The sequence below is a fragment of the Oncorhynchus nerka genome, linkage group LG25 (assembly GCF_034236695.1).
Source record: "Oncorhynchus nerka isolate Pitt River linkage group LG25, Oner_Uvic_2.0, whole genome shotgun sequence".
NCBI lineage: Eukaryota > Metazoa > Chordata > Actinopteri > Salmoniformes > Salmonidae > Oncorhynchus > Oncorhynchus nerka.
This window is the reverse complement of record NC_088420.1, coordinates 28448565-28465331: the sequence shown is the minus strand read 5'-3', so window position 1 is coordinate 28465331 and position 16767 is coordinate 28448565. Positions and strand designations below refer to the sequence as shown.

The window sequence follows — 16767 nt, the reverse complement described above, 5'->3', positions numbered from 1 at the left end:
CTACTTTAACAACAGCTAACTAACTAACCAAAAATACAGTGGGTGGTCCGCCCAGTTCTAACTAGTGTATTTAACAAAGTTCACCTACAGGTAGTGTATGCCCATGGGCGACTTGTCTTGGTTTCCCCCTTTTCCCACCAGCAACAAACAAACACCATAACCAAAAACAATACTCACAGGTGATGACAAAGTGCTATGGAGGTGCTTTAAACAAAAGAGAGGTTAAGACACAAAGCGAGAGTGAAACACAGAGACCTACAGACATGGCATTTACAGAGAGATTGAGCTAGAGATTGAGCTAGAGATTGAGCTCTAGAACAAACAAATGATGGGGTTTTTAAACCATGGGGAAGGAACTGTGATAGGGTAGGAAATAGGAGGAGGTGTGTCTTCTGATTGATGAATGATTGTTGACTGATTGGGGAGTGATGGTTTTCACCTGTGAGGGGAGAAGGAGAGAAAAGAAACACACACACAGGATACACACACACACAGGATAACTGTATCCGTAACAGGCTGGCTATACAAATCCTCAGATCTTGTTTTGAGAACAAACAAACAATATCTCAGTTTCAAGGTGTCAGCTTAGCAAGAAAGAAGCATTGTGAGGTATTGGTCTGTCACATGTTATAAACCAGTATTGGTCTATCACAAGGATTAAACAAAACGGTAATGATGAATTAACTATGCTATATCATGCAAATATAACTTGTCTGTGTATAGCCGTACATAAGACAACAGCTGGGTCTGCCTTGGCAGAGCTCCTGATTGAAATGTGTACAATGGTGCATTGAGTTGGTTGGAACCTCTCCAGCTCGCTGACAATAAACAATAATTCATTTAAGATTGACTTCGAGTGTCCCTGTGTAATAATTTTCACGACATTAGCATTTTTGGGGCCTTGTGCCTCTATAACTTTCTCACTCATCAATATTCACGATTAATTCATGATTATCCATAATGTCATGATCGTCGTAGTGAGGAGACCAAAGCGCAGCGTGGTGTGAATGCATATTTTAATGGATGACGAAAAACACGAAGTACACTGAACAAACTATACAAAATAATAAGACGAACGTGACCGCTATCAATACATGAAACATAACATAGACAATAACCCACGAAATTCCCAAAGAAGATGGCTGCCTAAATATGGTTCCCAATCAGAGACAACGATAAACACCTGCCTCTAATTGAGAACCAATCTAGGCAACCATAGACATATATAAACACCTAGATGATAACCAACCACATAAACTTACAAAACCCCTAGACAGTACAAAAACACATTCATCACCCATGTCACACCATGACCTAACCAAAACAATAAAGAAAACAAAGAATACTCGGGTCAGGGCGTGACAGTGCCCCCCCACAAAGGTGCGGACTCCGGCCGCAAAACCTAATCTAAAGGGGAGGGTCTGGGTGGGCCTTTTTCACGGCGGCGGTTCGGGTGCAGGACGTGGACCCCGCTCTACCTCAGTCTCGGCCCACTTAGGTGGCGCTGGCACTGGTGGTACCGGGCTGGAAACACGCACCTCAGGGCGAGTGCGGGGAGGAGGAACAGGGCTTACAGGGCTCTGGAGACGCACAGGAAGCCTGGTGCGTGGTGTTGGCACTGGTGGTACTGGGCTGGGGACACGCACCTCAGGGCGAGTGCGGGGAGCAGGCACAGGACATACTGGGCTGTGGAGGCGTACTGGAGGTCTGGAGTGTAAAGCTGACACAACCTGTCCAGGCTGGATGCTCATTCTAGCCTGGCCAATGCGAGGAGCTGGAATATAGAGCACCGGGCTAGAAATGCGCACTGGAGACACCGTGCGCATCTCTGTATAACACGGTGCCTGACCAGTTACACGCTCCCCACGGTAAGCACGAGGATTTGGCTCAGGTCTCCTACCTGACTTAGCCAATCGCCTCGTGTGCCTCCCACAAAAAATGATTGGGGCTGCCTCTCGGGCTTCCGTGCTAGCCGTGTACCCTTATATCTTCGCTGTTCCTCCATTCTCCTGTATCCCTCCTCGCACTGTTCCAAAGAATCCCATGCAGGCTCTGGCACTCTCCCTGGATCGATCAACCAACTCTCAATCTCCTCCCAGGTTATTACCCATTATTCCTTCTCCCGGGTCCATCTCTCCATTAAGCGCTGTTCCTCCCAATCACGCTGCTTGGTCCTTTTAAGGTGGGTTATTCTGTCACGATCGTCAAAGTGAGGAGACCAAAGCGCAGCGTGGTGTGAATGCATATTTTAATGGATGACGAAAAACACAAAGTACACTGAACAAACTATACAAAATAATAAGACGACCGTGACCGCTATCAATACTCTGTGCAAACATGCAACATAACATAGACAATAACCCACAAAATACCCAAAGAAGATGGCTGCCTAAATATGGTTCCCAATCAGAGACAACGATAAACACCTGCCTCTAATTGAGAACCAATCTAGGCAACCATAGACATATATAAACACCTAGATGATAAACAACCCCATAAACCTACAAAACCCCTAGACAGTACTAAAACACATACATCACCCATGTCACACTCTGACCTAACCAAAACAATAAAGAAAACAAAGAATACTCAGGTCAGGGCGTGACACATAATCATGGTAGCCTCCAAATTAATGTAGAAGTGATCAGAAACATATTATATTGTTAATTACAATAAAAGTGACTCCAAAATTCATTATTCACCATTCAGTTCTTACTGGGCAAAATACAATCCAAAACACAACCAAACAAAATGCAAATGCATCCAACAAGTTTGTAGAGTCACAAGCTTGATGTCATTGTCTGCTAGGAACAGGAGACCAAATATTAAACTTTTGACTAAGTGAATTTACCCAAATAGTTGACTTTTTCAAATGTGGGGATTAGATACATTTAATTCTAAATGGTGAAACATACAGTGCCTTCAGAAAGTATTCACACCTCTTTCACATTTTGTTTTTACAGATTAAATTGAGCTTTTTTGTCACTGGTCTACACACAACAACCCATAATGTCAAGGTGAAATTATGTTTTTATATATATTTTTTTAATTAATAAAAAATGTAAAAGCTGAAATGTCTTGAATGTCAATAAGTATTCAATCCCTTTGTTATGGCAAGCCTAAATAAGTTCAGGAGTAAAAATGTGCTTAACCAGTCGCAATAAGTTGCATGGACTCACTCTGTGTGCAATAAACATTTGACCCCAACTCCAGAATACTGGAGGACATAGCTACATTTAAAACTTTAGCTTCGCTGCCCAAATACATATGGAGGTGAGGGTATGTTTGCAAGCCGTACAATGAAAAAGCAAAAGAAAAGTGGCCCATTGTGCACTGGGGATTTGGACAGATACAGAACGTGGGGCCCTATGGTTTGATCACAGTTGTTCCGAATACGTGGGTTGGCGGGCAGAAGAAGTTTCCCAGGTGCATAAGAAGGGGAGAGTGATACAGAGGAGTGACAAAATATCCCTGTGGGTATCTAATGTGGCAACAAACCAGCTGTTCAACCAGCTGAGATGATGTTCTGTTAGACTGGTGGAGCAGGGCCAGGGAGAGACCGTCGCTGGTCTGTCTGGGTGTCTTTCACATCCAAGACAAGGCAGAGGGAGGGGGGTATGCCGAATAAACCCTCACTTGTCCCGAGAAATGGCACTATCGAGATCTGGCAGACAAAACCAGGGAGAGGGGAAAAACCCAAACAGGGAATTCTATCAGAGATAGGTTTTAATACAGTCCCCTCCAAACAAACCTGAGTATGGAACAAGCATGTATTGTCTGATGTAAGACTGTCTTTCTGACTAAAATTAGGCCTGGTCCACTGTTATGACACAATAACATGAGTAAGCATGGACACATTAACACGAGTAAGCACATTCACATTCATTCATACACATGTCCCTCACAAAACAGCTCATTATGAATCTGTCAGATGCTTGGGTGACTGTGTCATTGAGGCTAACTGCAGGTACTTCCTTCTTTGTGTGGTCAAATCTACACGCCAAAAGATAACGAGTCTATTGCTGGAGCCTCTTCCATGTTGTGTGGTTTTTGTGGTGATTTTTTTTTTTTTTTACTAGGTCAGCAAGCTGGGTTCATAACAGTCCACTCATCCATAGCCCTGGCAGCCCTCATCAGCACCTCTCCAACCTTCAGACGTGTCTCCAGGGTCCTCTCCTTCTGAGAGGATGGACTCTGGTACTCTTCCTGCAGCCGCAGCCAGGCCTGCAGAGAGAAGAGGTAGACAGAGAATGGGACACTGAGAAACCCCAAGCCCAATACAACCTATATAACACCATTAGGTGATTCCACTGCAGGTTAATGTCAATGTCATTCCAGAACATCCATTTCTAGGGCATATGAGATGAGATACAACAGTCGTATCATAGATATACTTGTTACAACTTTCTAAAAGGAAAGCCAGCCAAAGTCAAAGGTTAATAACACCCCACAAAACTAGAGTGAAGACCAAAGGTTTACACATGTAAGGTGAAGCACCACCTGGAGCCCCTTGACTTCCTACCTTGAATGGCTGACAGATACACAAAAGAGTCTTCGTGCTTCAAGTTCTCCAGAAAGAGCTTTAAGACAAACTATAAGATAAGACACATTACACCAAATCTGCTCAACTTTCCCTGTCTGAAATGTGTATCTCCATAGTGTTTACTATTTGTCCCAAAACAACCCTAACACATCTTCAATAAGATGAACATTAAAGAGGAACCCCACCCCCCACTATCCCCACTACCCCCTAAGCACAGATGGACGGACGGACGGGGGTCGTGGAAGGTGCACACAAAAGGGGGCTCATTACGCTGAATACTAAATGAGAGTCAGGCCCAGGGGTGATAATCCAGTCTCCTCCACCTCAGTCACATTAACAAGTCCCCATAGACACCACTGTCACGCCTAGGGTCTCTGATCAACTCCCCTCATCTATTAAACATCCTCTCCACCCAAACAGACAGCAGCACCCACACAGATTGGTACTGCTGCCTGCTACTGTCCATGCCTCCAGGGCCTGCGTGAGGCCCAGGAGAGGAGCCTCTTCAAGGCAACAGTACCAATCTGTGTGGGTGCTGCTGTCTGTTTGGGTGGAGAGGATGTTTAATAGATGAGTGGAGTTGATCAGAGACTCTGAGCGTGACAGTGGGGTCTAAGTTCACCACCTCATTACATATAGTTTTTTGTCAAACTTTTTCTTTAAAGCTGCAATATGTAACTTTTTGGGCAACCTGACCAAAATCAGTTATAGTTCTGTAACTCTCATTGAAAGCAAGTCTAAAAAGCGGTATATCTGTTCTATGTGCGTTATTTATATGCTTCCCATTCTTAAGTTAGTTTTTGCGTCTTTTAGTTTTGTACATCAGATTCAAACAGCTGAAAATATAATATTTTTTGTTATGGAAAATATATTTCACAGTGGTTTAGATGGTACAATGATTATCTACACTATTCTTGCTTGCTTTGTCACATAAACTGATGGCGGAGAGATTTCTGCATAGTGCATCTTTAAGCGTCTCTGTCCTCTCCCTCAGCATCAGGGCTTTACAGAACACTGGTCATCTGGGCCTCTTTATTAAGGAATGAGGGCATGTTGACTAATACTTTAAGAACTGTAAGAATAGCAGTGTCTGTCTCTGATGAGGTAAAAGACCCAGGGCTAACACTGTGCCATTTTGCATGAGGTAAACCCTTCATGCTCAGATTAGATCAACTGGTCTCAATTTGGTTGATAAGCAGTAATTTTAGACGTCTTATCTCTACTGCCATTAGCCAGGTTTTTTTTAAATGAAAACTTCAAAAAAAAGTGTTAGGTCTGTGTTGGTTTGAGGATGTGATGGAACTCTTTAGTAGACACCCAGTGGTAGGAAATGTGTGGTTTGTACAAGAAGTTGTCTGTCTGTTCTCTCCCAGGTGGTGGAGTTCATCGTGGCCAACCCGCAGAGGGCCTGTATGGGTCTGGACAAGGTCTGGGGTGTTGAGGGGCAGGTGGAGACCGAGACCCTCAGCATGGGAATGGGCCTGGTGGCCACCCTGCTCTCAGGACCCTCATTGGTACACGCACGTACGTTCAGGCAGCAGGCTTTAACATTGGTATTACTAATACTGCTACTAGTATGCTACTATGTTGATGTGGTCATTCTGTGTAATATGTGGTATTTTGTTTTGATGTCTCTCTTCCTCGCTCTCCCTCTGTCTCTTTCGGTCTCCTCTCTCTTTCTCCTTGTCACAGTTGAGTGCTGATGACTACTCAGCAATGCCAAGGCTCCTCCCACCCTTGGAGGAGATTTCCCAGAGGCACCCAGAGGTGGTGATCCAGGAGCTGGCCTCAGACCGCCGCCATCACCACATGGGGCATACCACCCTGACAACGTGACGTGAGCCGCTACATACCAAAACCACAAAACTGACAATAACATGCCTTCTGAGAAGAACCTAAAGATCAAGCGTCCCAAACAAGTCACTCACAAGTCACCCAAACTAGACTCCCCTCACCCACCTCTCATTCCAACCACAGCACACACACTTCCCAAACGCCTAACACCCCAGCCCCTATTCAGACCTGCATCCCCAACCTCAGAACACAGCTCTGGAGATGGGGATAGTCTGGCCCAGAACACTCATCCCATCCCAGATAGGGTCATCTGGGGCTGGCCAGGGTCGTATAGGGATAGGAACAGGAACAGCAGGAGGGAGGGATGGCAGCAGGAGCAGTGGGCCCTCCAATGGCGCCCCCAGTAGGGCCCTTCTCAGACTGCCTGCTGTAGGCTTGTGACCGTGACATCCCCACCAGAACAGTAACCCTGAGAACCCTAACCCGGGCCATACATAACGGAGCCAGAGAGGCACTACAGAACCAGGAGAAAGTCCTTATGGTGAGTAGAGAGGTAGCGTATAGCTTATTAAATATGACTGTGGTCTGACTGTGAATAAACCAGGGGACCCCGTACAGAAATGGGTTTAATGGGTTCCCTCTGATTCAGTAGTATCTATCTACCGTAATTGCTGGACTATTAAGCGCAGCTGAATATAAACCGCACCCACTGAATTATTAAAAAATATGTATTTTGTACATAAATACGCCGCACATGTCTATAAGCCGCAGGTGCCTACCTGTACATTGAAACAAATGAACTTGGTCACTATCTTCCTCCTCCTGTGCACTGAAACCACTGAAGCCATCTCCTTCGGTGTCGGAGATGAATAGCCTCAGAATTGCTTCATCCGATGTTGGATCGTTTTCATTGTCGCTCTCGTCACTTTCATCCTGGAGGCAAATACCCCGCTGAGCTCATGCTGCCCCTTCAACACGCAGCAGTCCAGCCTTTCGAAACCCGTTGATGATAGTGGATTTTTTGACAATGCTCCACGCTGTCAGGACCCACTGGCAGACTTGACCATAAGTTGCTCTTCGTATGCAGCCCGTTTTAGTGAAGGATTTCTCCCCACTTCTCATCCAAGACTCCCACTGAACAAGGAGCGCCACCTTAAATGCAAGATTTACACTGATGTCGAGTGGCTGCAAATACTTTGGGCCATCTGCTTTTCTTCCCTCTGAAAGCCTTTGTTGTCTATTTGCACTGAGTCAGTTCCTCACGCTGCTGTTTCCAACGTCATATCATCGACTCATTAAGGCCAAGCTCCCGTGCAGCAGCTCTCTTTCCTTTTCCAACAGCCAGATCGATCGCCTTCAACTTGAAAGCTGCATCATATGCATTTCTCCGTGTCTTTGCCATGATGAGGGTGACAAAATTACTACCGTAATCAGAATGATGGGAAGTTTGAGCGCGCTCGATTTACGTCACATTATGTGACGGTGCTCAGTTTTTTGGCGGCATGAATCTTGTGAAAGCGGGAAAAATCCATAAATTAGCTGCGTCATTGTATAAACCGCGAGGTTCAAAGCGTGGGAATAAAGTAGCGGCTTATAGTCCAGCAATTACGGTATTTATCATCCCAATTGCCCCCAGGATCTCCATCTCCCATGAGAGGGGCCTCTAACACCGTAGCCTTGAAGAGGCTCCTCTCATGGGCCTCACGCAGGCCCTGGAGGCATGGACAATAACAGGCAGTAGTACCAATCTGTGATGCATAGTTATGCAGTGAAAGGCAAAGACTATATTGGTTAACTATGGCTTTGGCAGTAGTAGAGTATGAGGGAGACCTTCACACATGACAGTCAGGACCTGCAGTAGAGCCAGCTACTGACCCCGCCCTGTGACTTTCCCTCCTTCTCCAGCTGCAGTAGTGTCATGGCTGACGTGTCCACTTCCTGCTCATCTTCCTCTTCAGCCCAGCAAGTCAGTGCCTGGCAGGGAAAAGAACATCCATAGTTACAGACCAACCTCACCTGGGCAACACAGCAGGACAATAAAGACTCATGTCCAAAGCCATAGGCTGCCTCTCTGTGTGTGGTACAGTAGCTACCTGCAGAAGCTCCAGAAAGAAGTCTCCAGGCATGTCACTGTCCATCTCAGCCAGCAGCTGGGCCAGACACTCCACCCTCCACTGCTCCCCAGACACCCTCTCATACAGAGCATCATCCTCATTACTGAGACATGCAGGGTAGAGGAGAGGAGGGGAGAGATACATGAAGGGAGACACTTCAAACATGTTTGAATAGTTTATAGTTTTGTCTTTCTATCCCTCCTTGGAATACTCCATAACATGACATGATTGGATAGGTGAATGTGTGGTTTCCACGACATTAGTTTCATCAATCCCAGTCACATCAGATCAGTGATTACCCCCCCCCCCCCCCCAAGGAAGAGAAGAATTTGGGACCAGTTATTGTGTGATGCTGAATAGGAAAGAGAGGACAGGGGGATACCTAGTCAGTTGTAGAACTGAATGCCTTCAACTGAAATGTGTCTTCCGCATTTAACCCAAACCCACTCACATGAGCAGGATCTCCTGACAGGGGGCGCTGTGGAGCACACATCATACAGGGAAAAGTTAGAAACTATCTAAAAAGCAGAGACCAATCCTTGACAAGATACATGTGAAACCATTGTTACATTGCTGAAGTGACCATCACAAACAGGGCATGTTGAGAAGTTCACAACTGGCAGCTTGCACAAGCACCCACACCAAGTAAATACCTAGAGTCATTTTCAGAGCAGTAAGGGCATTGATCGGCAGACTAATTAAAACAGTATTTTTCTGTAGCAGTGTCAATTTCCCTGACGCACAGAGCAAATCATTTTTATAGAAAAGGGAAATGGTAAGCAGCTGAAATCAGCTCTGCACACTATCAACAGTGGTGGTTATTTTTCAGTTATATAGCCTATATTATTTTCCTTTTTAACAAACCAACATAGGTGACTAATTAGACTGAACAAAAATATAAACGCAACATGCAACAATTTAAAAGATTTGACTAAGTTACAGTTCATAAGAAAATCAGTCAATTTAAAGACATTTATTACACCCTAATCTATGGATTTCACATGACTGGGAACACAGTCATGTGTTGTTCACAGATACCCTTCTTTTTTTTAAAGTAGGTGCGTGGATCAGAAAACCTTTCCGTATCTGGTGTGACCACCATGTGCATCATGCAGTGCATCTCCTTTGCATAGAGTTGATCAGGCTGTTGATTGTGGCCTGTGGAATGTTGTCCCACTCCTCTTCAATGGCTGTGCAAAGTTGCTGGATATTGGTGGGAACTGGAACACGCTGTCATACACGTCGATCGAGAGCATCCCAAACATGCTCAATGGGTGACATGTCTGGTGAGTATGCAGGCCATGGAAGAACTGGGACATTTTCAGCTTCCAGGAATTGTTTACAGATCCTTGCGCATGGGGCTGTGCATTATTCATGCTGAAACATGAGGTGATGGCGGCGGATGAATGGCAACAGTTCTGGTGGACATTTGTGTAGTCAGCAAGCCAATTGCACGCTCCCTCAAAACTTGAGACATCTGTGGCACTGTGTTGTGTGACAAAACTTAAGATTTTAGAGCGATTTTTATTGTCCCCAGCACAAGGTAATGATGATCATGCTTTTAATCAGCTTTTTGATATGCCACACCTGTCAAGTGGATGGATTATCTTGGCAAAGGAGAAATGCTCATTAACAGGGATGTAAACAAATTTTGTGAACAACATTGGAAAGAAATAAGCTTTTTGTGCATATGGAACATTTCTGTGATCTTTTATTTCAGCTCATGAAACATGGGACCAATTTACATGTTGCGTTTATATTTTTGTTCAGTGTAGTATTTTTTTCTCTCAGAGAAACTCCAGCACAGCATGCAATACATATATATCCCAACTAGAAGCAATGGATTGCAGGCAACATCCACACTGAGCTAATGGTTAGAGCTGCCACTTTCAAGGAGTAGGACACTAACCCGAATGCTTGTAAGAAATCACACTATGCCCTCCAACGGACCATCAAACAGGCAAAGAGTCAATGCAGGTCTAAGATCGAATCATACTACACCAGCTCTGACGCTCGTTGGACGTGGCAGGGCTTGCAAACTATCACGGATTACAAAGGGAAACCCAGCCGCAAGCTGCCCAGTGACGTGAGCCTACCAGTCAAGCTAAATGCCTTCTATGCTCGCTTTGACATAACTTTGAACCATGCGTGAGAGCACCAGTTGTTCCAAATGACTGTGTGATCATGCTCTCCATAGCCGATGTGAGTAAGACCTTTAAACAGGTTAACATTCCTCAAGGCCAGATGGATTACCAGGACATGCACTCAGAGCATGCGCTGACCAGCTGGCAAGTGTCTTCACTAAAACTTCCAACCTCTTCCTGACACTGTCTGTAATACACTACATGACCAAAGGTATGTGGACACCTGCTCGTCGAACATCTCATTCCAAAATCATTGGCATTAATACGGAGTTGGTCCCCCCTTTGCTGATATAACAGCCTCCACTCTTCTGGGAAGGCTTTCCACTAGATGTTGGAACATTGCTGCAGGGACTTGCTTCCATTCAGACACAAGAACTTTAGTGAGGTTGGGCACTGATGTTGGACGATTAGGCCAGGGCTCTGTGCAGGCCAGTCAAGTTCTTCCACACCGATCTAGACAAACCATTTCTGTATGGACTTCGCTTTATGCACAGAGGCATTGATCACCAACAATGATGAGACAGCCTATAGGAGGAGGTCAGAGACAACAACCTCTCCCTCAATGTCAGCCAGACAAAGGAGCTGATTGTGGACTACAGGAAACAAAGCGCTGAGCACACCCCCATTCACATCAACGGGGCTGTAGTGGAGCGGGTTGAGAGCTTCAGGTTCCTCGGTGTCCACATCACTAAGGATCATGGTCCAAAACGTCTTTCTTTTTCCCAAAGCAGTTAGCCCAAAACCACGCCCCGTTATTCAGAGGGGCATTCTACAACACTTTGATCGCTCTCCAAGTCCGGAAGTGAATATCACGTAGCTCAAAATTTCATCTTCCAAATACGGAAGTGAGTAGCACGAAATTTCAGTCACTGATAAATAACATTTGCCCTTGTATTTCAAGATTGAGTAACTTGAAAGATAGAAATGATTAGCTAATAAATATTTGACAAATTATGAATAATAAGCATATGCGTGTAACGGCTTTCTTTAGGTGAAGTAGAGGCGGACCAAAGTGCAGCGTGGTGGTTATTCATGTTCTTTAATTTATAAAGACACTACACATGAGATAACTAACAAAAACAACAAACGTGAGAAAACCTAAAACAGTCCCATCTGGTGCAAACACAAAGACAGGAACAATCACCCACAAACACACAGTGAAACCCAGTCTACCTAAGTATGATTCTCAATCAGAGACAACTAATGACACCTGCCTCTGATTGAGAACCATACTAGGCCGAAACATAGAAATACCCCAAAACATAGAAAAACAAACAGACTGCCCACCCAACTCACGCCCTGAGCATACTAAGTAAATACAAAACAAAGGAAATAAAGGTCAGAACGTGACAATGCGTTTACCTGATAATAGACTACTAATGATAATATAACAACTTTAAATACAGAGCTAGTAACGTTAAGTAGCCTAGCTTAAGTCAGCTGACCTTCAAATAAGGGAATTCCTCAGTATTCTCTGAGACATTTTTACAACTCATTGAAACTCTGAAAATAAATATATGGGCAAATGTTGTGTTGCGTGTTCGTTCATCCATTTCTCTCAACAGGCTGTGAGGCAATGCTGTCGCGAGCCAACAAACGCTAGCCAATGGAAGTGTAGTAGAACAACCCTCTGAATAACGAGGCGTGGTTTTGCTTAACTGCGTTGGGAAAAAGAAAGACACGGTCCAAACACTGAAAAGGCTGAAAAGGTTTGGCATGGGCCAGCAGATCCTCATAAAGTTCTACAGCTGCACCATTGAGAGTATTTTGATTGGCTGCATTACAGCTTCATATGGCAATTGTTTGGCATCCAACAGCAAGGCGTTACAGAGGGTAGTACGTACGGCCCAGTACATCACATAACTTTTCTATTATTTCTCTATTTTCTTTCTCTCTGCATTGTTGGGAAGGGCCCGTAAGTAAGCATTTCACTGCTAGTCCACCGTATGTGACAAATACAATTTGATTTGACTAACCTATCATCTGGCCACAGTAGTGGAGGGAGCTGAAGAGGGGATGACCAGGTATTGCTGGGTAAACTCTGGGAGGTCCTGCACCATGGTGAAAGCTGCCCTGGTGGCCACACGCTGGAACTTCTAAGATGTCAGCTTGTTTCTGAAGTGCAGGAGCTCCAGAATGTGACCATTATGAGCTAATATTATTACCAGACTGAACCTATCATGACTTTTATGCCGGTATCTATGGCAAGTTCAATTTCCACAAATCTTTTACAATATGACAGTTTTACATGGGGGCAAACCTGGCTGTAGTAGCTGTGTGGAGATAGAGACTGCTGAGGGCAGGCTGCTAGGATCCTGGCAATACTATCACATTTCCTCCGGTCCGACTCTCCTTCTGTTAGAGAGGGATGGAACAAATGGTGAACCTGCATTATTATAAAACAGGTAAGGATGACACTTATTGATAATTCAACACAAATGATAATGCCTAAGAGTTTGGTGGATATGTTTCTCTCCCTGCTCTGCACTTGATATTTCAGATCTTCTAAATGTTCCCTCCACGTCTCCAGCTCACCACTCCTGGATGGCGCACACCACAAACTGGACTCCATTGGGCTGCATCAGCCTCTCAGACAGCAGCTGCCCACACAGACACCTCAGACATGAGGAAGCCTGGCTCAGAGGGCTTCTACTGGCACCACTAGCACCAGGGCCTGGAGGAAGAGAGAGACATGAAGTATAAGACCATAACAGAACACAGACACAGCACCATAAACACATGAAAACCAAACATACTGATACATAATGGTGTACAGATACTTTACTGCACTGTGCTCTACGTGTTTAGGACCTCCTTGGAGCATAAGAAAGTATTTGATGACGATGGGCTAATAAACCTTTCCCGGAAGGCTTTGGAGAGCCTCCCTGCAGTTCTTGCGTTCCTTACTGCTGAGCTCCTATGTTTTTTTACAAGAGATCAAATGAAATCAGTCAGTGATGACAAGAAGACAGCTCATCATCAGCCTGCTTGCCAATAAAAATGTTGGACTTCATATGGCAAATAGGCTAAATGTGCATTTGTTTGTTCTAATTTTGCTAAAACCAGAGTATTTTCAATCTTCATGATATCTAGGACGATGTATAATAACATTCATATTCAACATGAAAAGGCCTGACCAGTGAATGACCTTCTCATCCTTAGTGGTGCATTTCTCAGGGCAGAGTGGGCAATTTCCCAGCTGGTATAGTGCTGCCATGACGTCTTCCAGGTGGCGAGTGAAGACCATGGTGGCCAGGGATGACAGCACAGAATAGCTCCACCAGAACAGTGGTGGTGGTCAGGAGACGGCGCTCAGGGACAATGGCCACATCCTGACGCAGCAACACTGTACATAGCCCATCTGTAAATAGCCCATCCAACTACCTCATCCCCATACTGTGTTTATTTATTTTGCTCCTTTGCACCCAAGTATCTCCACCTGCACATTCATCTTCTGCACATCTGCCACTCCCGTGTTTAATTGCTATATTGTAATTACCGCGCCACTATGGCCTATTTTATTGCCTTACCTCCCTTATCTTACCTCATTTGCACAAACTGTATATATCCTTCTTTTGTTTACTGTATTATTGACTATGTTTGTTTATTCCATGTGTAACTCTGTTGTTGTAGTATGTGTCAAACTGCTTTGCTTTATCTTGGCCAGGTCGCAGTTGGCCAGGTCGCAATGTAAAAAACACCTCCACCATCGCCGCAGCCTAGTGGTTAGAGCATTGGACTAGTAACCAAAAGGTTGCAAGTTCAAATCCCCGAGCTGACAAGGTCCAAATCTGTCGTTCTGCCCCTGAACAGACAGTTAACCCACTGTTCCTAGGCCGTCATTGAAAATAAGAATTTGTTCCTAACGACCTTGCCTAGTAAAATAAAGGTTAAAATAAAAAAGGATGGCTGCCATTTCATGGGTTCTTAACCAACAGTGCTATTTAGTTCATTTTTTGTAACTTATTTTTTACATAATGTTGCTGCTACTGTCTCTTATGAAAAGAGCTTCTGGAAATCAGAACAGCGATAACTCACCTTGAACTGGATGAAGAATTTCTCTTCAATGAGTCGGACAAGAGGGACTTACTCCAGACACCCGAACAGGCTCTCATAACTGTCATTCACAGGAGAAAAAGAGAAGAGGTATCGCGGAAAGAGATCGGGGTGACATGTGAGGATCCGCCGGCGAGTGGCTAATCAGCTGGATAATAAATTGGACGAACTAAAAGCACATATACCGTACCAAAGGGACATTAAAAACGGTAATATCTTATGTTTCACAGAGTCGTGACTGAACAACGACATGAATAACATACAGTTGGTGGGTTATACACTATCGGCAGGATAGAACAGCAGCCTCTGGTAAGACAAGGGGTGGCGGTCTATGTATATTTGTATATCCGATATCTAAGGAGGTCTCTAGGTTTTGCTCGCCTGAGGTGGAGTATCTTATGATAAGCTGTAGACCACACAATCTACCTAGTTTTCATCTGTATTTTTCATAGCTGTCTACAAACCACCACAGACCGATGCTGGCACTAAGACCACACTCAATGAGCTATATCCCACCATAAGCAAACAGGAAAATGCTCATCAAGAGGCAGCTCTCCTAGTGGCCGGGTAATTTAATGCAGGGAAACTTATTTCCTTTTTACCACATTTCTATCAGCATGTTAAATGTGCAACCAGAGGGGAAAAAAACTCTAGACCACCTTTACTCCACACACAGAGATGCGTACAAAGCTCTCCCTCGCCCTCCATTTGGCAAATCTGACCATAATTCTATCCTCCTGATTCTTGCTTACAAGCAAAAATTAAAGCAGGAAGCACCAGTGACTCGGTCAACAAAAAAGTGGTCAGATGATGCAAATGCTAAACTACAGGATTGTTTTGCTAGCACAGAGTGGAATATTTTGCGGTATTATTCCAATGGCATTGAGGAGTACACCACATCAGTCACTGGCTTCATCAATAAGTTCATTGATAACGTCCCCACAGTGACTGTACGTACATATCCCAACCAGAAGCCATGGATTACAGGCAAGCGCGAACCACTGCTTTTAATCAGGGCAAGGTGACTGGTAACATGACCGAATACAAACAGTGCAGCTATTCCCTCCGCAAGGCTATCAAACAAGCTAAGCGTCAGTATAGAGACAAAGTAGAATCTCAATTCAACGGCTCAGACACAAGAGGTATGTGGCAGGGTCTACAGTCAATCACGGACTACGAGAAGAAAACCAGCCCAGTCAAGGACCAGGATGTCTTGCTCCCAGGCAGACTAAATAACTTTTTTGCCTGCTTTGAGGACAATACAGTGCCACTGACACGGCCTGCAACGAAAACATGCGGACTCTCCTTCACTGCAGCCAAGGTGAGTAAGACATTTAAACGTGTTAACCCTCTCCAGGCTGCAGGCCCAGACGGCATCCCCAGCCGCGCCCTCAGAGCATGCGCAGACCAGCTGGCCGGTGTGTTTACGGACATATTCAATCAATCCCTATACCAGTCTGCTGTCCCCACATGCTTCAAGAGGGCCACCATTGTTCCTGTTCCCAAGAAAGCTAAGGTAACTGAGCTAAACGACTACCGCCCCGTAGCACTCACTTCCATCATCATGAAGTGCTTTGAGAGACTAGTCAAGGACCATATCACCTCCACCCTACCTGACACCCTAGACCCACTCCAATTTGCTTACCGCCCAAATAGGTCCATAGACGATGCAATCTCAACCACACTGCACACTGCCCTAACCCATCTGGACAAGAGGAATACCTATGTGAGAATGCTGTTCATCGACTACAGCTCGGCATTCAACACCATAGTACCCTCCAAGCTCGTCATCAAGCTCGAGACCCTGGGTCTCGACCCCGCCCTGTGCAACTGGGTACTGGACTTCCTGACGGGCCGCCCCCAGGTGGTGAGGGTAGGCAACAACATCTCCACCCCGCTGATCCTCAACACTGGGGCCCCACAAGGGTGCGTTCTGAGCCCTCTCCTGTACTCCCTGTTCACCCACGACTGCGTGGCCACGCACGCCTCCAACTCAATCATCAAGTTTGCGGACGACACAACAGTGGTAGGCTTGATTACCAACAACGACGAGACGGCCTACAGGGAGGAGGTGAGGGCCCTCGGAGTGTGGTGTCAGGAAAATAACCTCACACTC

The 16767-nt window shown here is 45.2% G+C and overlaps 1 pseudogene; it reads right to left on the bottom strand.

Moving 5' to 3' along the window:
• Nucleotides 1-7902: 7902 nt before the first annotated feature.
• On the bottom strand, nt 7903-14710 carry LOC135564571 (transport and Golgi organization protein 6 homolog; annotated as a pseudogene).
• Nucleotides 14711-16767: the final 2057 nt, after the last annotated feature.